This window comes from Chelonia mydas, chromosome 3 (genome assembly GCF_015237465.2).
Source record: "Chelonia mydas isolate rCheMyd1 chromosome 3, rCheMyd1.pri.v2, whole genome shotgun sequence".
NCBI lineage: Eukaryota > Metazoa > Chordata > Testudines > Cheloniidae > Chelonia > Chelonia mydas.
In genome coordinates this window covers 144,149,247-144,173,528 of record NC_057851.1, presented here as the reverse complement: position 1 = coordinate 144,173,528, position 24,282 = coordinate 144,149,247, and the positions used below count along the sequence as shown (strand labels likewise).

The following is a 24,282-nucleotide window of genomic DNA, read 5'->3' as shown; positions in this document are numbered from 1 at the left end:
ATGCTAGGCAGCAGTCAGTCCCAGGCCTTACTTGGCATTCTCCAGAGTCCTCACCAACCTCCTCCTGCTGAGCTGTCACAGGCTGACACTGCCCCTTTAGGGCAGAGCAGAGCCAGTGCATCCTGAGCCTCATCAGCTCACTCCAATTCAAAGGGTGGGGCAGCATTGGGTGCTACCAAAGATCCAGAAGAGACCCCCCGAGAGAAATATCTGGTGACTCAGGGCTGCCTGGCAGCACTGACTAGAGGAACAAGAAAAGAGGCAAGTTAGCACTACCAGCGCCTGTATGTTTGGAACCTGGGAGAGGGCTGAAGGCGGGAGAGCAGCAAGAGAAGGTTGCTGGCTGACATCCCCCAGCCAAGAGCCAGAACTGGAGGCAGGAGGAGAAGCAGCAGCAGCGGGAGCTGCCTGTTGGCTCTAGCTGGAGATGGGGACAAAGGAGGGTGGAAGGCAGAGGAGCAAAGGAGGGGCCTACGCATTGCCACCTCCAGGGCTTGAAAGCTGGTACCAGAGGAACTGTGAGAGGGCTGGGGAGAGGGAGGGATGCTTCCCTGGCAAGGATGCTGCCAGCAGAGAGGCTGGGGAGTTCCTGCTGGGAAGAACAGGGATTGCACCCCAGGAGGAAGGGCTGGGCTGGCTGTCCCAGCAGAGGGACAGGAGGAGTGACAGAGTCTGGGTGTGGCGGGTGATGCCAGAATGTGGTATGTATTATGCCCATGGCCAAGAGGGTGTGTGATTTTCAGGACAGCTTGCACTGGGGTGATAAAGGACTATAGTTTGGGACTTTTGGTAATAAACTCACCCCAAAGAAGGGCATTATTGTAGCAAGAGAGCCTGCATTGGAGCTCTTGGGTTACCGGAGAGGGGGACACTAAGGGCAGGCCACACATGTCATACCATGGCTTGCCACCTGAGGTGCTGCAGACAGGCTGCCTTCTGATACCGGCCATCGTTGGGAAAAGGGAAAGGTGGTACAGCAGAACCTCAGAGTTACAAACATCAGAGTTATGAACTGACCGCTCAGCCACGCACCTTATTTGGACCTGGAAGTACGCAATCAGGCAGCAGCAGTGACCAACCCTCCCCCCCCCGCCATACACACACACAAATACTGTACAGCACAGTACTACATTCAACATAAACTACTAAAAAAAATAAAGTTAAGAAAAGAAAGACTTGACAAGGCAAGGAAACTGTGCTTGTTTCATTTAAATTAAGACCGCTAAAAGCAGCATTTTTCTTCTGCATGGTAAAGTTTCAAAGCTGTATGAAGTCAGTGTTCAGTTGTACACATTTGAAAGAACAACCAGAACATTTTGTTCAGAGTTACAAACAAACTCCACCCCAAGCGTTGGTAACTCGGAGGTTCTACTGTAAGTGCTGAATGGGGTAGTTGGAAAAGCTCTTGTTCAGTGGTAGTGCTGGGAAAGCCTTCATCCAGCATAGCGGTGGCAGTGGAGGATCCCACACTGATTCCTGCTTCCCTAATGCACCCTGATCTTCACCCCTTCACAGATCTTCTCCCTTTTTCCCCAGGTCCCAAGGATACCTGAACGCACAAACAGTCCTTGCTCTCCGCACCGATCCCTGCCCCAGGGCCTAACTCTTTGCGGCCTGTGTGTTTGAAACTAGCATTGAAACCCCCATTTTCACATCCCCCTGCAAAGAGTCCTGCAGTTGCTCACTATCCCCCAGTTCACCAGTCTGTGCAGCAACAGGAGAGAGGAGCAAAGTCCCCTTTGTGGGGCAGTGTGCATAGGAGGCGGGAGGTCCCTGGGGGTGCTGGAAGGGAGTGGGAATGAGGGGGGTGGATTCCAACCTTGTTGCTTCACTCTTGGCACCAGGGTCTAGGGTCAGGACGGAGTCAAATAAGAGAAAGAAACTAGGGGCAGATGGGAAGCTAGCGTGAATTGGCAGAGCAACCGAGAGGGTGCCTGGGGAGATTATAACCTCCTGCTCCTTGGGTACTGGGCCTGTTCTGCACAGCTACTAGTCAGTGGGTTAGGCCCCAGCCTCTGCTGATGCTCAGAGCAGCCTGGGCCTTGTTTGTCTTCAAAGGGCAAGGGTGGCTGGTTCCAACATGACAACAACTAAATGCTAGCTTTCCTCAGGTGGCCCATCTCCTCTGTGTTTGTGTGGCCGGTACTGCAGCTCGGGGGACAGTGATTGCTCTGGGGATTTCAGAAGGGGGGCCCCCCAATGTTAAAGGTGCTGATATTCCCCACAGGGGAAGTGCCCGGGAGCTCTCAGAGCCAAACACGCCCTGGCAAGGGATCTTCCCCCTCCCTTGCGAATAAGTCACATTTCTCTGGCTCCTTTCATAGCTACAGGAATCACTTGCCCAACACTGAGACATACTCCTCCAAAGGTGGCTGTGTTTATGTTTTTGTTCCCTCTCCGTTAGAGTGGCCATGTTTACTGGGCCCACTCCTCCCTGACCACCGTCTCCAGGTGGAACTACACAGTGCCAGGAGCAGCCCGGTGGTGTTGGAACAGCTGGGTAAAGCTGTGCTGAGCTGGCTGTAGGCTGGGAATTGCATTCCCCCCCCCCCCCCCCGAGGGGGTTAAGCTGCTAAGAGCTGCCCTGAGCTGGTCTTGGGCTAGTAGCTGCCATTCTGTGGCTCTTAAGAAAGCGTTCAGAAGCCTAGGGCAGCCAGCAGCCTCTCCCTGGTGCTCACCCTCTGTGCTCCCCAACTCTGGCCTGTTGCTGGTTTAGCCCTGTAATTCACCCCCAAGCCTTAGCTGCCCACAGCAGGTTAGAGCCCGACTCCCTGGGGAAATACAGAGTGAGGGTTGCCCTGACCCTGAGGGCAAGGGGCCGCTCGCAGAGCTTGGGGCTGCTGCGCTTATGCAGCTCCTCTCCCGCTGCTTGGTGAAGGTGTAGCTTCCACTCAGCTATTTCTACTATTCAGCTGCTCCTGCTTAGCTATTTTTAGGAGGCCGCTGGGCTGGGGAGCCCAAATGAGACTTGCAGCTGGTTCCAATTTAGAGGTGGAGAGGGAAATGCAGCCAAAACCGAACAAAATGTTCCGTGGGCTGACCATTACCATTTCCCCAAGTTGCAAAGATTTATGGGGGGGGGGGGGGGGGCTGTGGGGCTCTTCCTTAGGATTGTTAGCCTCACTAGGAGCTAGGCTTGCCGCTCAGCTCAACCAGCTGCCTGCTGTTCCCAGCGGGATGTCCGGTGGCAACGAGGCTGGGATTTTCTGCCCTCTCCATCAGTCATGGCCAGTTCTTAGTATGGGCATGACAGAAATGCAGTAACTATTTTGGGTCCCAGCCCCCAGAGCAACTGGCCCCTCCCTCTCTACCAGACAGAGGCAGAGCAGGGCCAGAGCCAGTGCTCTGAGAGGGAAAGGGACATGCCTGTGTTATTCCCATCATGGGAAGTGGGGCAGGGAGAGAGGCAGAGGCAGGAGAGACTTTGGGGCTGAACCGTGGGCCTGGGGAAATGCTTGGCCCTGCTCAGGGCTGCTGAAGTGGTGCAGCTTTAGTACCAATCCCTAACGCTCTCCAGCAGCAGATCTGCTAGCACTTTCCAAAGGGGGTCAAAGTATTCTCTCCCTTTTACAGCTGGGAAACGGATGCAGGGAGGTGATGTGACTTGCTCAAGGGCTCTGAAGGTCAGTGGAGGTAGAACTCAGGTGCCCTGCGTCCCAGGCTTCATGCCCTGGAGGTCAGCTGCATTTGAAAGAGGCTACCCTGGTGTTGGTTGCTAGCTCAGCCTCATCAGGTGGGCAGGGGCATGAGACTTCAGTGCCAGGGAAGGGATGGGCAGGTGCTACATGGGGTGGCCCTCTAGCTCTGCTGCTGCCCCTCAAATCGGAGCTGCTCTCTCCCACCCTCCTACTTTCACTCACACTCTCCAGACAGACTATTGATTATATCAGTTGGGCTAGTGAGAAGGGTGGGTGGATGGGGGAAGGATAGGCTGAGGTCTGCAAACTCATCTCATTTGTGACCTGAGTCAGAATGTGAACCCAGCTCTGCAGAGATGGAAGGCCAGTGCACTAACCCTCTCTCGTCAGCTCTCCACTTTGCACCCTGAGTTACATCCCCAAACTCTGCTACAGGCTAAACAGGAGTTTCTCTGCACTGGACCTTGGGGTAACAGGCTGATGCTAAGGGGCCATTCGCTCCCCATTCTCCACAACCAGAGAGGTGTCTGTCACATGGCTGGAGCAGGGGTGTCCCTGGCACAGGCATGGCTCCAAGGAGCAAATGGAGAGTGGGAGTGATGCTGTGGCCAGGTCTCCTCACCCCAGCCACATAGCTGGAATTAGGTTGGAGAGGCTTTCCCACTAACATGCCCTCCCCAAAATGGCCCCCACATTCCCCCACCGGCTGAGGGGGATCCCTGGCCTTGCAGGCCACATCCTCCCATGCTGCAGGCAACTCACAATGATGGGGCAGAGCCCTGCCCCCCCCCAAGGATCGGGTAGCCCCAGGAGATGCTGATCTTCAAACCCCATGGCAGAGAGCTCACGTGCAATGCAGCCAAGTACCAATGCCATGGGCACTGCCCACAGCAAGGGGGCTGGCTGGAATGCTAGCTCCACCCCTTCAACACAATCACACCCACGAGCAACTCCCAGGAGGTCTCCCCCCACCCCTAGGCACACAGGGCAAGATGGGACAAGCACAAGGACCAGCAGGGTCACTGTGAGCAGTCCAGAGGCGGGAGGGTGTGTCCCTGTGTTTAGCACAATGAGGCCCTGACCTTGAGTGGGGCTGTGGATAGCTCTGCAATACAAATGATGAGATGCCTGTTGCTTGGCCAGGGCAGAGCGGGTAACCTGTCCCCCTGCAACTAGATACCCTCATGCAGCCCCCCACTACTGGCTGTCAGTCAAGGACCAGCTGGGGCAGCACATGTCCCTAAGTTCTGGGTTCCCAACCTGGGACAGCTGGGGATGGATCGTCCGGGGTGCTGTGCACCCACAGCTCCCATGTACCTTAACTGGAGCTGCGGGCGCTCGGCTCTTCTGAAGTCAGGCCCTGGCCCTTGTCTCAGCAGGGACACCCACAGCTCAGTGAGAACAGCTGAACACCATGGCACTATTTGCTAAAAAGCTCTTTAAGGTGGGGACTCTGTCTCCATCAACATCGCCCACAGGAGGGAGGCGCTACTAGCCAGAGGCACCGCTGCAAGGCCATGAGCCCCTCCGTTCTGAGGAGGGGGCCTGAGCAGGCCAGCCCCTCCCTGGGTGCAGGCTGACCCACCTAGAGACGGCTCAGAGTCTCACTAGAGCCTGTCCCAGAGTCTTTACTGTCTACACGTGTTGGAATGTTTGTGGGCTGGGATGACTGATAAAGGGCCCATTGGCAGAACCCTGCCTCATTAATAGCTTTCTGGCACATGCGCCTGTGCGAGCCACCGGGAGGTTATTGTCTTTGTTTAGACAGCAAAGTGATGTAGTAGGGCTGGAGTTTATCTCTGTTGAAAGTTCCTTTCAGCCCCAGACATAGGGTTTACAGCGGAGAGTAACTGACAGGAAGGGATGGGGCCCAGTATCCCCCCAAGCACTGGGAGAATCAGAAATGGCTCAGCTCGCTCCGCACTGCAGGTCTGGCCTTTGCCCAAAGATCATGACTGCTCCAAAAGCCAGTGCGGAATCCTGCTGCCTACTGCATCATGGCTGCCCTACTGGTGTGACAGCGGGTGCCGGGAAGAACAGAGAAGAAGGGGCCAGCCACACCAATGAGATCATCACGCTTTTCAGTTGGCTGGTCCTGGAAGAGCACCAAGAACTGATCCCCCTCCAGCATGCACCAAAGTCATATTAGGGTGGACTACCCTTTCTGCAAAGACCCCGGGGGGGCCTTGACTCCAGCCTAGAAAGGAAACTGGCTCACACGGCGGTTGGCCAGTGTCTGTCTAGACAGGGCTGGGATGAGGAGATGCCTCAGTCGAAAGGTCTGGATTGTACTTTGTCGGAGAAAAGGAGAAACAAAGACTGTACTAGAGCCACAAAGGGAGAAGGTGCCAGAGCCAGGCTAAAGAATCAGCAGTTCCTGGATCCACTTCCTGTGCTCTGCCCCCCAGACCAGGCTGCTCTCTCACTGTCTTAGAGTACTCCAGTTATTTGGAAGTCAGTTCCTGGAGGATGTACCCAACACAGGGAGTTGAAGGCTTGGCTGGTGTCAGCAGCTACTGGCAGAAGCTACATTCTGCACCAGGCTGCAGCTACATCAGCATCAGAGGGACCCATCAAATGGAATTGATGGTGAGGCCCTAGCACTGGGGCTGGCCATCCCCTCACTCCCCAGACAGAGCCCCTCTCTGGGCTCACAACTCTAAAAGGAGAAATCTCTCTCTGCCCTTCAGACCCAGCTTCTACCACAGAGAGGAGAGGGAAGGTTGGCCAGAGAGCAGGGCTCTCAGCGGAGAGTCTGCATGAGCTGAGGCTGAGCAAGCCCTGATATAGAGCCTGGTGAAAGAGCAGGGAGGAGCAATCTGTGCCTGCAACCTCCCCTCCCTCTGCCCAGGAAGAGACACCAGCCCAACTAGCCACCACCCTGAGCAGGCTTCAGAGAGGCACCGCCCCCTCTACCCAGCTGGGGTAACAGCAGCATCCATTCCCAACAAGCTTTACCAGCGGTGCACCCAGCAACCACCTCCTTTCCTGCCACCACTGGGGACAGGGGGATCGGCGGTGTTTAAGAACACACAGCACAACAGGCAATGAAGGAGAGTCCCATTTACAACCAGCACTGGAAGGGACATTTTCGAGAGACCAAGCTGAATTGCCTGAATTTCAGTCTGGGCAAAACAGCAAGGTTAATAATGCTCCTCTTCTTGCCAGAAGTGCCTTGAGATCTTTAATAAGCACAAACAGTCAGGCCCCTCGGCAGCATGGCATGCCCTAACATACACTAGGATATGGAGTTCCATACTTTGAGAAAGCCTGCCCCATACAGAGTCATGCCCATGAGTCCTCCTCCGCCTTCAGAGAGCTGATGGGGTTGCGACTGTGAGAGAGAGCTGCAGACTTCTTGCAGGCACACCAAATAGGGGATGGGAGATCCTATAGCACTAGGCTGTCCAAAAAGAATAAAATTCCTGCGTAATTCACAGACCAATACCATGGGAGTACCGCAGCAGCTCACTTCACCAGAAATGGCGTCCACCACAACTGGATTCTGATGTAAGACATTCTAGGAAGAGACAAAGGCATTTCCTTCAACCTGGTGCCAGAACCAGACGCGGCTGGTTGAAAACCAGAACTGGCAGCTCTCCTGTGCTCCCAGCTCACCACAGACCAGGGAGAGGGGGCCAGGATGTGTTTCTACGGTCTAGACATGGAAAAATCCCCCTGGAGAAGAGTTATAAGTGTCTCACAGGATGGAGTGTCCGTTGCTTCCCTAGGGAATCTCTACCACAGGCTGGTGTGGGGAGATAGACACATGCTGCAGCAAATCCAGAGGCCCCTGGGTGAATCTCCATCTCCTCTGGATGGGGATCTCAGGGTGAGCTGTTTTGGAAGACAGGCCTGTGGAACAGAAAGTTTCTGTTCCATCCAATGGTAGGGACTAGACCAGGGGTAGGCAACCTATGGCATGCGTGACACTCACACTGCCTGGGTCCTGGCCACCGGTCCGGGGGGTTCTGCATTTTAATTTAATTTTAAATGAAGCTTAAACATTTTAAAAAGAAAAGGAGTACTTGTGGCACCTTAGAGACTAACCAATTTATTTGAGCATAAGCTTTCGTGAGCTACAGCTCACTTCATCGGATGCATACTGTGGAAAGTATAGAAGATCTTTTTATACACACAAAGCATGAAAAAATGGGTGTTTACCACTACAAAAGGTTTTCTCTCCCCCCACCCCACTCTCCTGCTGGTAATAGCTTATCTAAAGTGATCACTCTCCTTACAATGTGTATGATAATCAAGTTGGGCCATTTCCAGCACAAATCCAGGAGAGTGCGTTTGTGGCGGGGTGGGGGAGAGGTGGGGGGAGAAAACCTGGATTTGTGCTGGAAATGGAACCGCATTTGCTCCAACCCCTCAGACAGAGACAAACACCTACAAGATCTCTATCAAGCATTCTTACAACTACAATACCCACCTGCGGAAGTGAAGAAACAGACTGATAGAGCCAGAAGAGTTCCCAGAAGTCACCTACTACAGGACAGGCCTAACAAAGAAAATAACAGAACGCCACTAGCCGTCACCTTCAGCCCCCAACTAAAACCCCTCCAACGCATTATTAAGGATCTACAACCTATCCTGAAGGATGACCCAACACTCTCACAAATCTTGGGAGACAGGCCAGTCCTTGCCTACAGACAGCCCCCCAACCTGAAGCAAATACTCACCAGCAACCACATACCACACAACAGAACCACTAACCCAGGAACCTATCCTTGCAACAAAGCCCGTTGCCAACTGTGCCCACATATCTATTCAGGAGACACCATCACAGGGCCTAATAACATCAGCCACACAATCAGAGGCTCCTTCACCTGCACATCCACCAATGTGATATATGCCATCATGTGCGAGCAATGCCCCTCTGCCATGTACATTGGTCAAACTGGACAGTCTCTACGTAAAAGAATAAATGGACACAAATCAGATGTCAAGAATTATAACATTCATAAACCAGTCGGAGAACACTTCAATCTCTCTGGTCACGCGATTACAGACATGAAAGTTGCGATATTACAACAAAAAAACTTCAAAACCAGACTCCAGCGAGAGACTGATGAATTGGAATTCATTTGCAAATTGGATACAATTAACTTAGGCTTGAATAGAGACTGGGAGTGGCTAAGTCATTATGCAAGTAACCTATTTCCCCTTGTTTTTTCCTACCCCCCCCCCCCCGACGTTCTTGTTAAACCCTGGATTTGTGGTGGAAATGGCCCACCTTGATTATCATACACATTGTAAGGAGAGTGATCACTTTAGATAAGCTATTACCAGCAGGAGAGTGGGGTGGGGGGGAGAGAAAACCTTTTGTAGTGGTAAACACCCATTTTTTCATGCTTTGTGTGTATAAAAAGATCTTCTATACTTTCCACTGCATGCATCTGATGAAGTGAGCTGTAGCTCACGAAAGCTTATGCTCAAATAAATTGGTTAGTCTCTAAGGTGCCACAAGTACTCCTTTTCTTTTTGCGAATACAGACTAACACGGCTGTTACTCTCAAACCTGTCATTAAACATTTTAAAAACCTTATTTACTTTATATACAACAATAGTTTAGTTATATATTATAGACTTATAGAAAGAGACCTTTTAAAAATATTAATATGTATTACTGGCACGCGAAACCTTAAATTAGAGTGAATCAATGAAGACTCGGCACACCACTTCTGAAAGGTTGCCGACCCCTGGACTAGACCGCCCCGCAGCATCACTGTGTTATCTGGCTTCCAGGGTAGATGGAAACAGCTGGGCTCTGCCTGTTGTTGTTAAACAGGGTGTGGCATTGGTGCACACCTCCAGCTGGAGCAGTGCAAGCGGCTGGAGAAGCCAGACAAGGTGGCGCAGTTCAGGTTCTGAGCCGGCCTGCAAGGTCTATGGCAAAGGTGTTAACTCACTGCGGAGAAGGCTGAACTCCATTTTAATTCTGGGCTGGTGTATGAGGTTATGACAGTGCTCTCCCAGGGATGGGTTGCACAAAGATCAAGGGGAGCACATGCCCTTATGTACTAAGCAAGCTGTGTGATGATCAGTTGTTTGCACAGCATCACTCAGTGGGAGAACACGTTCTCCTTTAGAGCCATGACTATTTCGGATTCATTTCTCTTTCTTTGCCCCACCCTCCTTTGTTTCTCTCCCTCTTCCCTGCCTTTGTGTTCTCCTCTCTTCCCTCTGCACATCCCAGTTTCCTCACCTTGTGAACTTCACTCCCAACTAGAGCTGATCAGAAATTATCCATGGGACTGGCTTTCTGTCACAGAATGCTTATTTGTCTAAATCTAAGCTTTTTGGGGTGATGGTTCCATTTCACTGAGGGTGCCACAGAAAGCAGGCAGGGTTCTGGTTTGCTGATCCCTTGCCCATCTGGCTCCTGGCTCTTTGGGTGGCTGATGGGAATCTGAAAGCCCCAACTCCTTGGCAGCCCAGGGTCCATAGCCCCAAAGGCTCCCCTTTCTGTCACAGCCAGTAGCTTCCTCCTCCTTGGACAACCTAGGATGTGGGGCTAAGTGCAGAAGGTGGAAGACTCTGGACTGCATGTAGGAGGCCCTGCTCCGTGTGCTCTGGCTTCCAGGCAGTCACAGTGAGGAGGAAGGTCAGGCTAGGCCAAGTCCTCAAGTGACTGAACAATAATACTGACCCGCCAGGGCTAGCAAATTGATTAACATCCTCCACCCAGGAGATAATGAGGTACTAGCATTAATTCCTCATGGTAGGATTCTTCCTCTCACTAAGTAGCTTGGTAAGGGGAGGAGGTCCAGGGACACCCTGCAAGACCCAAGCTCCTCACTTCCTGTGCCTGGGATCCCAGCCCTGCTTTGTGGGTTGAAGCAGATTCCTTCTCACCCAGCTCCTCACCCTCCCATTTCTGAAGGTTTGTCTTCCCTGCAGAACTAACTCGAGTGATCTATGCTCAAGTTACTCCTCTCGAGTTGGCCTAGCTTGAGTGACAGCAGCCACACTATGACATAACATGCCAGCTGCTGTGTCTTCACTGGCTCTGCACTCACTCGTGTGTAGCACTAAGGGTACATCTACATTAGAAACCCTACAACAGCACAACTGCAGTCAGACCGCTGTAGTGTAGACGCTACTGCAGTGACGGGAAGCGATCTTCCATCACTGCAGTAAATCCACCCCTCTGAGAGGCGGTAGCTAGATGTACAGAAGAATTCTTCCGTCGACTTAGCAGTGTCTACATGAGGGCTTAGGTCAACTTCAATACGTCTCGTAGGGGAGTGAATTTTTCACACCCCTGAGTGACTTAGCTAGGTCGACCTAACTTTGTAGTGCAGACTAGCCCTATGATTGCTGGAGCTGTTTCCCATGGCTCCTTGTGCTGCAATAAGCTAAGCTGCTCTTTGAATTCTTTCCCAGTGAATTGTGGGAAGGCACTGGAGGACTAGCAGCACCTGGGTGGAGCTAGCTTGCATCCGCATTGCAGAGTAGTCACGTTAGCGACTGGTGAGTTTTGCTCACTCAAGCTTTAACTTATACCCCTGAAGGGCCACACTCCAGTCAGGGTTGTGGGTGTGTGGACAGGACTCAAGTTAACTGAGTGAAGACAAGCCCTGAGAAACTCAAAGCTATTTAGGGCAGGAGCTGGCTGCTGCCACAGAGACAAGAGGATTACATGTTTTGGGACTTCACAAGAGGGCCTGGGGATTTCATGTTTTGGCACAGACCCTGGACAATAAGGGAGCTAGCTGGAGCAGACAGCTTAAGGGACAGGCCTAGGGAGGCAGCTTGCTGCTCAGGATGAAAAGGGAAGCCTATCCCAGCTGTAACATTTGGATGACTTGCATGCCTCTAACCCAAGGGAACCTGCCAGGTGTGGGATTGGGGGTCGATGCTCATTTACCCAGGACCTCAATAATGAGTCTCAGGGCTGACCCCAGAGCCTGGTCACCATCACCCCCAAGTCATAGCTTGAAGGTGCCCCACTCAGAGAGTGGGCAATGGCTGGTACAACTGAGATCTTAGTCAGCTGAACTGGCACTAGTGCCCAGCAAGGTTGGGATGCCCCTATCTGGCTTCTATAAAGTCTACTAAGGAGCGGTGGGTGCAGGGTCCAGTGTGTGGCGGTCTCTGGTCCTGCTCCTATCAGACTCACTATTAATACAGTTGTCACACTCAGGAAAAGAAAGAGATGCTCACTAAAATTTCCGGGGTGTCTGGTCAGCCCATTCAGAGCAATTTCTACCTTGGCCATCCCCTACAGCCACTAACCAGGGGGAGTGCAGGAGACGAGGCAGCAGGGCCAGATACAGGAAGCTACCCCAGACCACCCTCCAGATCCTCTTACACAAGAGCCTTCCAAACTGAATCCGTGTGACACAAAGGGGTTACAAAGAGAGCGCTCTAGCTCCCCACAGCCATCAGAACACAGCAGCTTCCCTAGTCCCACACACCAAACCTCCTTCAGAGCTTCCTTCTTCCACCTCCCCTTCCAGCACTGCTCCCCTCTCCAGCACTGCCTACACCCTTATTGGGCTGGATCTGCCCACGGCAGACTGTATATTCCTCGGGGCTGGGATCTTGCCTTAATCCCGCATGTTTGTAAAGCGCCCCCCACACAGTGGTGGGTACCACTGACCTAAGAGCAACAACATGAGCAGCCCCAAACAGTCGCTCCCATCGTGGGCACTGAAGACATCCACCCCTGCCCAGTGCCAAGGCGGTACACGGTAAAGTCCAGCACCTGGGCCAGGCTGCATGGTACAGTTGGGACACCACCACCATCTCCCACCCGCTGCCCCAGCAGTAACCATTACAGGGACATTCAGCCCCACCTCGGACAGGGAGCAGTGCCGCAAGGATTAATGACCATTGCCTGGCTTTGGGGAAAAACACGCTCCTAACACATTCCACTTTCCTGCCCTACTCCAAGGAATGGACAACTGGCACCTCCCTGCCCACGCCCAGTCCACTGGGTGCTGCCAGATTCCTGTGCCCGAGACGTTCAGGCGATGACACTGTTGGTGAACTGGGACACACACCCACACCCGGAAAAGTGCCTGCTTCTGTTACTCCCCAAACTCCTGGGGTGACGATCAGCAATGGGGCAGGCTGTGCCCCGCGCCGGTGGCATGGGCCGTGCCCGAGGCATCTGCGTACAGCAGCAGGAAGTAGATTTACACGTGGCTGGCAGGAGAGAGACGGGGGAGCGGGTTGTGGGAAGGAGAGGGGAGGGGGCACCGACCCGCAACACCCGCTGCTCGGTGGCTAGTGCCGGGGACCTATGTGCTGGGCAAGGAGCAGCTCGGCCTCCCCCACCCACGAGCCAGGCAAGCGGGTCAGACCCCCTCCCCCCACCGGGATCGGGGCCCTTCCTCTCCTACTAGGGGATGAGCGGGGAGGGGACTCTGCTTCCCCGGAGCGCGCAGTCCGCCCCCCCGCCGCCAGCGGCTGATGTCCCGCCTGTCCCAGTGCGGCGGCGGTGCAGGAAGGGGGTCGGTGGCCCAGCCTCACCTACCTGCTCCGGGACGGCTCCGCCTGGCCACGCTCCGACGGGCTCTCAGTCCGCTCCCGCGCTGCTGCGGCTGCTGATTGCCTCGGTGGTGGAGGGAGCCACATGTAGCCAGCGAGCTGGTCCGGCTCCGCCCATACCCTCCTTCCTCTCCTCCCCCAGGCTCAGCCCTCCCTCTTCCCTCGGCCCCAGGCCGGTGCCCTCACTGCCCCCGCAGCACCTTCCCCTCCACCCTCTCCTTCCCCAGATACCCTCCCTCTGCCCCAGACTGGCACCTTCCTCTGTCCCTCTCCAACCCATCCCCTCTCTGCTTCCTGGCTGGCACCCGCACCCTCCCTAGCTGTTCAAGCCCCTTGCTCCTCCTCCCAACCGGCAGTCCTTCCACTCTGGCGGGCACCACCCCCTCGCTTGTTCTCTGATGCCCACCCACTAAAGCATTCCTTGCTCTTCCCCTCTGCAGGGCACCAGGTGCAGCCTCCTCCACTCAGGAACCAGCCCAGGGCCCAAAGTGGGTCATGGATATTTCCAAAGCTAGGGGCTGGGGATGAATCTTAACAAGGCTCTTGAGTTGTCTGCCAGGCACCACAGCCCTTGGCAGAGAGCCCTTCTCCTCTTCAATAAACCCCACTCTGTCCTGGGTGCCTATTAAACAGGCAGCAGGAGCCAGGAGATGCCAGGGTTTATTTATCATTCCAGAAACTCGTGAGCCACCGGCGCCTCCTAGAAATTCTGCTGGGAGTCAAGCTGGCTTCCTCCTCTCCATTCATTGTGTGCTGCACAGGGGATTTGGCACGAAAACAGGCTCTTTGCCCCCTCATCTGCTACTCCTGGGCTTATTCCCCAGCTGAGCTCAGGATCCTGAGGGTCACAGCACTGCCACCTCCACTGCAGCCCCATGCGGAGGAGCAAGAAGCCTCCAAAGGGGCAAAGAGCTTATTTTCTCATTGTAGTCCCCAGCACGCACCAGTCAGGGAGAGGAATGCACAGGACTAGGAGCAGAACTGTTTCTAACTGGCCTACTTCTCAGAATCCCTGCTACTCTGAACAGCTGCTCTAGCATCACTCGATAATGATTGCTCTGCCCATTTTTGGCCCCTTCCATGTGAGGATCCCAAAGTACTTTACAGACATCAATGAATTCAGCTTTTCAGGCCCACTGCGTGGTTTAGGATCCTGCTCCTCAGCTTGCAGATGGGGAAACTATAGCACACAGGAGGGACAATGACTTGCGTAAAGTCACACGGTGAGTCAGGGGCAGAGGATTCCTGGCTCCCAAGCCAGTGTTTGAACCAATAAACCATCCTTCCTCTGCTTCAGAACACCGTTCTTCAAAACCAAGTGGCAGGGACTGATGGAGCTCAACCCTCTACACACAACCTCCCCGGTGCGAGTCTCTGCCTACCTCATCAGACCAGTTCCGCTTCTGGCTGACGTCCCACGTTGGCTGTCCCCAGGCTGGGTGCATGTTGCAATACATTTCCCAAAGCACCGGAACACTTATGCTGACTCTGTCTCAGACCTTCTCTAGACTAGGAGCGAAGGTGTGACGTTAGCACACGTTGGAGGGCGGAGAGACTAAAGCTTTACTTAACTTCACCCATACTGGTACAGTCAGTGCAGTGCAACCTCCTAGTGTGACATAGTTATATGTGTACAAATGTGCTTTAGACCAGGATAGGTATTCCCCTTCCTTATGGGAATAAGCTATACTGGTAAAAGGCACCTTTACACCAACATAACTACATCCACAGGAGGGGTTGCACCAGTGTAACTATATTAGTAAAACAAAACACAGCCCCCACCCAAATATGTGTAGGTCAGACTTCAGCAAGTGAACATCACATCATAAACCTAGTCTAGGCAAGGCCGTTCTGCTGAGGCTTGCCCCGTAGGGTATGTCTAAACTAGAAAAAAAGGTATATTCCTAAACTGAGTTAGCCATCCCCATTAGGAATACCACTTAGTACCTAATCTAAATGCATTATAGAATCATAGACGTGTAGGGGAAGGGACCTCAAGAGATCATCCAGTCCACCCCCTGTGTTGAGGCAGGACCAAGTATACCCAGACCCTCCCCGACAGGTGTTTGTCTAACCTGTTATTAAAAAACCTCCAGTAATGGGGATTCCACAGCCTCACTTGGAAACCTAATACAGAGTTTAACTACCCTTATAGTTAGAAAGTTTTTTCCTATTATCTAGCCTAAATCTCCCTTGCTGCAGATTAAGTCAAGCACTTCTTGTCCTACCTTCAGGTAGGTCAAGGAGAACAAGAGCACCTGTCCTCTTTATAACAGCCCTTAACATATCTGAAGACTGTTACCAGGTCCCCCCTCAATCTTCTTTTATCAAGACTAAACATGACCAAGTTTTTTAACTTTCCACATAAGTCAGGTTTTCCAAACCTTTGACCAATTTTTTTTCCCCCTCTCCGCTGGACTCTTTCCAATTTGTCCACCTCTTTCTTTGCCATTGTAGGGGTTGACCCTACAGGATGCACAAGAGAGAGATACTTGTATTCAATCATCATTAGGGTTAACCCCATATCCATAGGGCAGTCATTACTCCTAAAGAGCTAGGAGCCAATCTAATCTATAAGTCTGTTTCAAGTCACCTGTCTGCAGACTTAGGGCTTGTCTACACTACCACGCGGGGTCGATCTAAGATACGCAACTTCAGCTACGTGAATAGCGTAGCTGAAGTCGACGTACTTAGATCTACTTACGGCAGTGTCTTCACTGCGGTAAGTCGACAGCTGACGCTTTCCCATCGACTCCGCTTGCACTTCTCATTCTGGTGGAGTACCGGAGTCAACTGGAGGGTGCTCAGCGATTGATTTATCGCGTCTATACTGCTGATCCAGCAGGTAGTGTAGACAAGCCCTAAGATGGCCTGCCACTGGGGTCACCTTCGCAACTGTGAGATCTAGATTTTTTTTAAAAAAAATCAAATCTTATAGGGGACGCATTAGATAAATCAGTTACTTTGTCTCACCACAAACCAGTCCAAGCCAACCATTGATCAGAGCAAACACAATCAGTCATATTTCCAGCTGACATACAGTGATTAAACTGATTAGATTGGCTCCAAACACACCGTTGTACTAAAAGCAACCTCTGCTTGTGCCCTGGAAACTAGCACACAAATGTAATCATATGCTCTCAGTACACAGCACCCCTTCCTAAGTGTAACTCAAGTAGACAATGAGGTCACAAGCAACGTTCCCTCTAATTTTTGACAGGCCATGTGCGCAAAAAAATTTCTTCTGTGCAAATTTTTGTGCTTCTGTGCAAATGTTTGTGTGCGTGGTGTTTCGCTGTGTGTGGGGGGGGGTTTAGGATCTGTGTGCGTGCGCACATGCACACAGCTTAAAGGGAACAGTGGTCGCAAGAACCCAGAACCAACAGCAATGGCAGGAAACGGAAACTGCTTACCCAAAATCCCTCCTATTGCAGCCATCTTATGTTATTAAGACACACACAAAAAACCCATCTGACTTTTCGTCAGCTTCAGATGGTGATAGAAATTAAAGATGGAAAAACCTCCAGTAGATCCCAGCCTCTCCATATCCCAGGGCAAGATTACTCTCTGTAGTCAGACTTCTGCAGCTGTGGAATATGTTCCAGAATCCAACCCTGGCTGAAGAATCATGCTCCAGCACTGCACTTTAATTTAAAAAAGGAAAAGAAAAGAAAATATGTTTGTAGCCATTACAGTTGCAAAAAAGCCTTGAAAATATGATCCAAATGTAACCAAAGCAGTGACGCCTGAGTCTGCAAACAGCCGGAAACAATAGCTTGGAGAGGGATGAACCACCCCATTCACCTCAGTGAGGCACTGACTCTGAGACCTAGAGATGACAAAATTAGAGATCAACATTGTTATCTAGTTTACTGCTATAATTTTAGCAGATGCATCCACCTAACGTCCTTATCCCACAGTATCAAACCACCTCCACAGCTACCCCTTGACTACTCCATTGCTGCAGTTGTATATTTCAGTATAAAACTGTGTGGCAAACTGAAACTAGGTGGGGACAGCATAAAATAAACTGAATATCAACATAAACAACACAGGAGCTGCTGATCTGAGGGTATGATTCATTTCAAATCAAAGTCATTCAAAGCCTTCTTTTGTCATGTAAATGAAGCTCTTAACGAATCTCCCATCTGCTACATCAGAATGTTGCAGAATCAAGGGGTCATGCTGCAGAATTCAGGCCCATCTTGCCAGAAGTGTATGGAGCCTGTCCTATAGCCTACTTCTCAGAGCTTTCTCCCCTCTAGATTGACATGTCTTGAGTGATGGGAACTCTGTCAGGGAAAAATCTTACTGTAGGAGTAAAGATAGACAGAACCTAAAATAAGACTCAGAGGCCACCAGAAACAAACAAGATCAGACAGAGACTTGCCCCTGCGCTTCAGCAAACCTAAGAGTTAATGATCTCTAACTTAATATGCCTTCTGTTTCAAGCGCAATGGGTCTGAGACGCACCAGTAGGTCTCACTGAAGTCTATGGGTGCTCAGCCCCTCTGAAGTTCAGGCCACGCATGTCCTCTTGAGACCTCTGCACTCAGGGCTCAGAACTGTAAACTGAAGCAAAAATCCAAGGTAACAATCTGCTGTAGATTCCACAAATACTCTGAGCAAGTCATCCACAAAGCTGTTATTTGTGCCCCTGTAATTTCAGGAAGCGAGTGCTCTCAGGGATGTGCACAGTCAGAATGCAAGGGGAAGGGAGACAACACCTCCATCTGGGAGGATGTCATAGGAAGTTTCTACTTCAGGACCGGACGTTTATATCCCACTGTGTTCCCCAAAGGGTTCACAATCAACATAGTATTTAGTGCTTTCAAGCTTCAAAGTACTCGACAGACATCATCTAATTCATTCACAGACCTTTGCAAGAGACACCGAAGCTTCCAAGCACAGGAATAAATTTCCCTTCAGTAGAGTCTCTAAGCTTAAAATCCATTAGTGCCAAATCACACAGCAGCCATCAGTGGCCACCAGAAGACACAAGCCCAGCAGAATGTAGGAAACGACAGAAGGACATAGCAGTTTTTATCTTCAAAGTACTGTATGCACACAGATGCCCTGATCCTGCAACTGGATCTGTTCAGGCAAACCCTTGGCCCCTGTGGATCCAATTGCAGGAGCAGGGCCTTGGGTGAGGTAATATCTTCCACTGGACTAACTTCTGTTGGAGAGAGAGACAAGCTTTCGAGCTTACACCTGAAGTAGAGCTCTGTGTGGCTCAAAAGCTTGTCTCTCTCACCAACAGAAGTTGGTCCAATAAAAGATATTACCTCACCCAACTTGTCTCTCTGATATCCTGGACTCGACACAGCTACAACAGCACTGCAAGGCAGGTAGGCAAGTCAGTGTTGTTATGAGAACTTACCCAAGAATGAAAATCCAAATGGTTGGGCTACTTCTTTAAACTCCACCTAGCAAACAACAACTTCTGGCAACTGCCAAAGGCAAAACTGAAGCAGGCTTCGCTCAATTAGGTGAATTGAAAGTAATTTCAGGGCAGCATCCACTCAATGATATTTACGAACATCTCTGCCTTTGTTGTGTAACTCACATCACAGCGCGAGACAGGAGTGCGTTTGAAGAAGGTGACGCTAATTCTGTTGAGTAGCCCTGGATCTGAAGTGTAATTAGTGACTTGCAGTTCATGTGGAAGGGTTTTCATTACAAGGCAGATGACTCACCCTGTATCCTGTGACTCCACCTAATCCACATGCAGCTAGGAGCCCCCACTTGAGCAGCTACAGTCTTGCCAAATATCTTTCCAATAATATCTCAGTCACTGACCAAAAAAAAAAAAAAAAGAAAGAAAGATTCACGCGCCATCACAGCACTGCGTCTAAGCTATTTGGCAGGAACAAACACCCACAGTAACCTAAGATACCTTTGCTCAATCCTGGAGAAAACCAGGGCTTTGTGCAGAAATCAGCACTGAGAACTTTACAAATTATAGCTACCGCACACTGAGCTAAACTGTGTCCTGGATTACAATTGCCACCTTGGAGTCTAAGGGGAAGTAAGAGCCCCCCTTATATCCCTGCATAGCCTCCCTAGGGAAGATACATAGGCATAACTGGGGGCTGTGTGCCCACTACTCCTTCCTGACCTGATGGATGGGGCAGGGCAGTGTATTGGCTCCAGCCCCTGTAATGTTCTCATTAACACAGCTGAACCCTCATGGTGTCATCACAATTTGCTTCTGCTACAGGCCAGCAACAATTCTGGAGCAAGGGGGAAGCAAAGAGGACGCTGTTCCTCTCTAAGACCTCCCCCTGCACTGTTTCTAGGGTGGCACAGCTACAAGCCAACCCCGCTTGCACCAGAGCCACGATGCAGCCCACTGGAGCTTCTGAAACTTTCCAAAGTGTGGAGTGATGGACAGAAAACTCCTCACAAATGGAACATTTGTATCCTTCCCCTTCAGTTATTTTTTTAAAATCCATAAAAAATGTGCTACATGATCTCCTTTTACACATCCCATTTCCTGCAAAATGTTTAACGAAAGCTTCATTTGTTTTCAGCCATTCAGTGTCTTCTACTTAAGTAACAAAACCCAAAGGGAAAAAAACAAACACCTGTCTTTGAGGGCAGTAGCAGAAAATGGGATTTGCCCTAGGCATTGGGCAATACACCAGATAATCTCAGGGTCTATTTTTTCCCCTTGGCCAATATTTGATTTCTAGGGCCCTGGAGCTGGTCAATATTTGTATGATCTCAGTCTGTTTAGAATCCTTTACACTTTGCACCCATACAGAACCTTTTGTCTGGAGATCTGAAATATTTTACAATCATTCATTAACTAACCCTCACAACCCCTCCACAACATGTAGAGTACGAGCACTATCCTGGGGTTACAGATGGAGAAACTGAAGTGCAGAGAGATTAAAACGTCTTGCCCAATCTCACACAAATGAGTCAGTGGCAGAACTGGAAACAGAGCCCAGGAGTTCTAAAGTATCAGTCTCCCGCTCTAATAACATGACAATATTCCCTTACTGAGCCTGGAAAAGCATCTGGACTTCCAAACGGCTTTAGCTACTAGACTTTGCTTGCTAGTGAAGTACTGTTTGCTCCCTAATGCACAGGCAAAATCTAGTATTGCTGTTGTAACACAGTCTGTAGCTGCCTAGCACCCCTTCCCTGTATAGACAAGAGCAGCAGAGACAGGAATATATAGACACCTACAAATGAGGAATCACAAGCCTGTAACTCTTATGCGTTCCCATGCCCTTTGCCAGTTGGCAACAAGAGGTCCTGGGGTCACCCCTCCATCATTTTGTTCCAAAACAGAGCTCAGTTTAGAAGGTACTGGAGAGCATAGGAGTCTGGGGGCAAGGAGGCTTTATCCTCTAGGCTACTGCTGATTCCAGTTACAGCTCTGGTCAGCAGTGACTGAGTTGTCCTCTTCTGGCAGATGTTCGAGGGCCCACGTGTGAACTAAGTGAGTTGGTGGATTCTCAGCCCAGTTCCTGGGGGACATGTGTCCATGACACAAAAACCACCATCACTTTTGGCACTTATTGGCCCACTTGCTGGCAGTCTCAGCAGAGGCCAAGGAACCACTAAGATGGAGCTCCTGTCTAGAGAGGGTCCCTGCACAGCAGGGCTGAGGATCACTACACTGGCCTGGGCAAGTCCCTGGCTCTGTGCGTAGAGGCCACCTGTCTGCAGAGATCAACCTAGCACCTGTTGTCACCAAATCCATTCAGGGTTTTCTCCAAGTGGATTTCCTGTTCTAAGCTCCCAGGGCCTGGTAGCTATGGCCAGGATGCCAAGAGGTCACCCTGCTGCAAAGGGCCCTATAGGAGCAAAGGCAGAAGCACAGGACTTGCGTCATTAGTGTCTCATTAACACAAAAACAAGGCCATAAAACTAGCCATGCAAGTCACTCTGCCATGGTCTGCATCCTTGGGACTGGGGAAACCCTCGCTGGCCCGCAGGCCCTCTTAGCACACCTGGGGCCAGCTTGCTGAGCTAATCCCTCACTACCAGTCATGAGACCCAGAATCTAGTCTCCCAAGCACACCTGGTCTTAACACCATCAGTTGTGCACTGCAGTGCAGGCCATGCTGCAGTAGGGAGGACAGTAGCGGGGACACAGCTGCTGGATGGGCCAGAGCGCTCACTTACCACATCCAGTGTAGGGCAGCTGCCTCCTTGAAGCCCTGCACAGCTTTGGAGCCTCGTAGTGGATCACACACTAGTTTGCAGCAGTGGCCCCTGCCCTGATCCTGAAACTGGAACATGCTAGCCTTGCCCTGGCTCTGGGGGAAATGGGTTGAGTGCTGTAACTGATGTTTCCCATCTCAAAGCTGGAAACAGCCCCTTAAATCACCAGCTATGAATAGTGCTGAGAATCAGGAGCTGCTGAGAAACCGACAGAGAGTTTATTAAAAACAGAGAGGGGTGGCGGGTGGCAAGGAGTGGGGCTGAGGGCACAGCCATGATGAAAGGGCGCATCTGGAGCAGAATCCCACTCTGCATCTCCCTACAGATTCAGGAAATGACTGCCTTTTCACTGCTGTTCTTATCAAAAAGGGGAAGGGCCATGTGTGTTTTAATCAGCTGTCCCAAGTGGCGCTGGAACTATTTCAATTGCCAGCCGGTTACTGACAATGGGAAATAAACCCACAAGCTGGGGCCTAGCAGTTAGGTTAAAAATGTGACTTTAACATCTGCTGATGATTCATTTGTAGACAAAAATAAACAATATGAGTGTCTCTATTAAAAAACACCAACTGAAGAAACAACAGCAGCCGCCTGGTGTGTCCTTAGGTTCTGGGGATGGGGTGCAGAGCAGGGGTGATGCATTATTTTATTTTTACCTCCCCACTTTACCAGGCTGGGTCAGAGATCTATGGGCATGGCAGATCCACCATCACATCTATTACCTGAAAGCTTAGAGGTTTCGTGTGAAAGAGCCAGGGGGAGCTGGCTGGCTGACTGAATATCCCCTTGACAGAGGATGACAGCTCAAAGCAGAGGTTGGCCCTTGTGTGTTTGAACAGAAAGTGAGGGAGAGGTGGCAGGACAGCTGGAAAACTAACTTGGTTTCTTTTTGTGGGCTGGTTTGTTTCCAGGGAAAAGTACGTCACAGTCCTCTCCCAAGCTCTGCCCACAGCTTGAGTTCCACTCACTGGCATCACCACTCACAGTGGACTGTGCAAATCTTCAGTGTGATCTTCCCTCTCCTTTCTTGCATGATTCAACCTGAAGTGAAATAGTTAACAAGGCTGACATTTACACTCTCCTCACCTTGATCATAATTAACACCTCACAGAGAAGAATGGGGGCAGTTCACCTGTCCTAGAGCACCTGTACCAGGCTCTCTGCAGACTTAGGCATTGCTGACATTTGTGTCATGATTTGAAGTTTTTCCTTCATAATCCAAAGGGCTACAGATTTATTTTAGCTGAATGCTGAGAAGCTGCAGCACAAGCTGCTGATAGCAGGTGAGAATTCTGGCTGCCCAGCTGCCATAAGCCAGCCCAGTTCCACCCTGACTGTCTCTCCAATAAGCTTTTGCTAGAAGCAGCTGCCTAGAGCAGGCTGTGGATAAAAGTGAGGCTTCAAATCAGCAGAGAAGTCAGAGATGGGAGATGCCTTAGTAGATTCCACCTAATCCCTCCCAAGGAGGGCAAGGCAGGATTAGGCCCTATAGCACATCGCCCAGGGCTCTGTCCAGCCTAGGGCCTCCTTCTCTGGGGAGGTAATTCACAGCTAAGTGCCGGGAAGGTCCTCTAAACACAGCCTGCATGTTTCCCTTTCATACTTTTATCACTGGCTCCCCCATCACTGCACAGCTCCTAGCTAAGAGCCATGCAGGGTCAGGTCCATGCTGTATTGTGGGGGCCTAGACCCAGCCCTGGCTCCAGTAGAAGGGGTCAGAACTAATAACTATTTTCACAGGGCTCAGTGGCAATGCCAATGCATGTGATGACTGCCCTCTGCTGGGGAATGACAGAACGCACCTGTACGTATGATTCCCTTCCTAAAAGAAGAGCAACTGTTTTGACTCCCTCCCTCCCGCATGTGTTTAGGGCTGCTCACCGCGTCCCAGATACCCTCTGGGGGCTGATAGCACTTTCTGTGCCCCCCAGGAGCATAGACAAGGCAGCCTGCTTGTGCCTCTAAGCCTCTGATGATGCATACGGAGACGCAATGGGTCACAGTGCCTGTTGTGCCCAGAAGGCCACCCCAGGCAGTAAGCCCAGTGATGGGGCGCTCAGACAGACTAACCTATATCAACCCCGTGCTTGCCACGCTGGCCTGAGCTCCTAGTCCCTTCCCTCTGGCACCGACACTCTCCTCTGGGTGAGGCCTTGTGGGACTCTAGCCATCTCTGCTGTCCTGGGAGGGGCAGCAGGGGTGTGGGCTCTGCCTTTCCGGCTCAGCGGGCACAAACAAACCCACACTGTCTGTGAGTCAGGCAGCAGCCCTGTGAGGGACCCCCTTGGGCAGCTCAGCCCACCTGCCTCCCCACAGCAGGGCCAGGCTCAGGGGTGTCTAGTGCCCCGTGGACTGGTGGAGGGAGCTGGGTCTGTGGGACTAGCATGACATGAGGCTAAATCCAAACTGCAGCTCCAGGGAGCTGCTGGTCACTGTATAATCACCAGGGCAGTCTGGCACAGCTGGGAAGGAAGGGGAGTTAAAGGCTTTGGGGGGCAGGGCCCCTAAATGCTGATACTGTTGGGGTCACACGGTCCTTGCTCCTGGCCAGACCCCTCCTCCCACACTCATTTAGACCGAAGGACACCCTTGTATGTATGTGAGGGGAAGGCCACTCGCTCTCTCAGGAAGCAGGGCACAGGCTGATGGCCAGGGGTTCCCCGCCTCACAGCCTGTAGGGGGCTTTCCACTCCACCCAGTTCACAGGCCCATGGGGGAGCAACTGCCCCTCTGCCAAGAATGCTGTCTATGGTGCCATCTCCTGGACAGGCCAGCTTTGTAAGTGATCTTTTCCCACCTCCCTCTCCCATGCCAGCAGCCTCTCCTGTAGCTCCCTCCCCAGTCCCCTTTCCCCACTTCCCTTCCCCATGCCAGCAGCCTCTCCTGTACCTCCCTCCCCCACGCCAGCAGCCTCTCCTGTACCTCCCTCCCCAACCCCCTTTCCCTCCCCCACGCC

At 51.6% G+C, this 24,282-nt stretch overlaps 1 protein-coding gene across 6 annotated transcripts in view; it reads right to left on the bottom strand.

The window, feature by feature from the left end:
- Positions 1 to 24,282, bottom strand: part of SLC29A1 (solute carrier family 29 member 1 (Augustine blood group)) — a 59,773-nt gene that overhangs the window by 21,494 nt on the left and 13,997 nt on the right. Inside the window, exon 1 of one of the 6 annotated variants that reach the window (XM_043543483.1) lies at positions 18,526 to 19,287. The exons of 2 other annotated variants lie outside the window; for them this stretch is intronic. The gene's annotated coding sequence lies outside the window, so the exon portion shown is untranslated. Of the gene's footprint in view, positions 1 to 13,128; positions 13,433 to 18,525; positions 19,288 to 24,282 lie in introns of those variants that run through there. 3 more of the 6 variants (XM_037895503.2, XM_043543485.1, XM_043543477.1) reach the window with 3 other exon arrangements.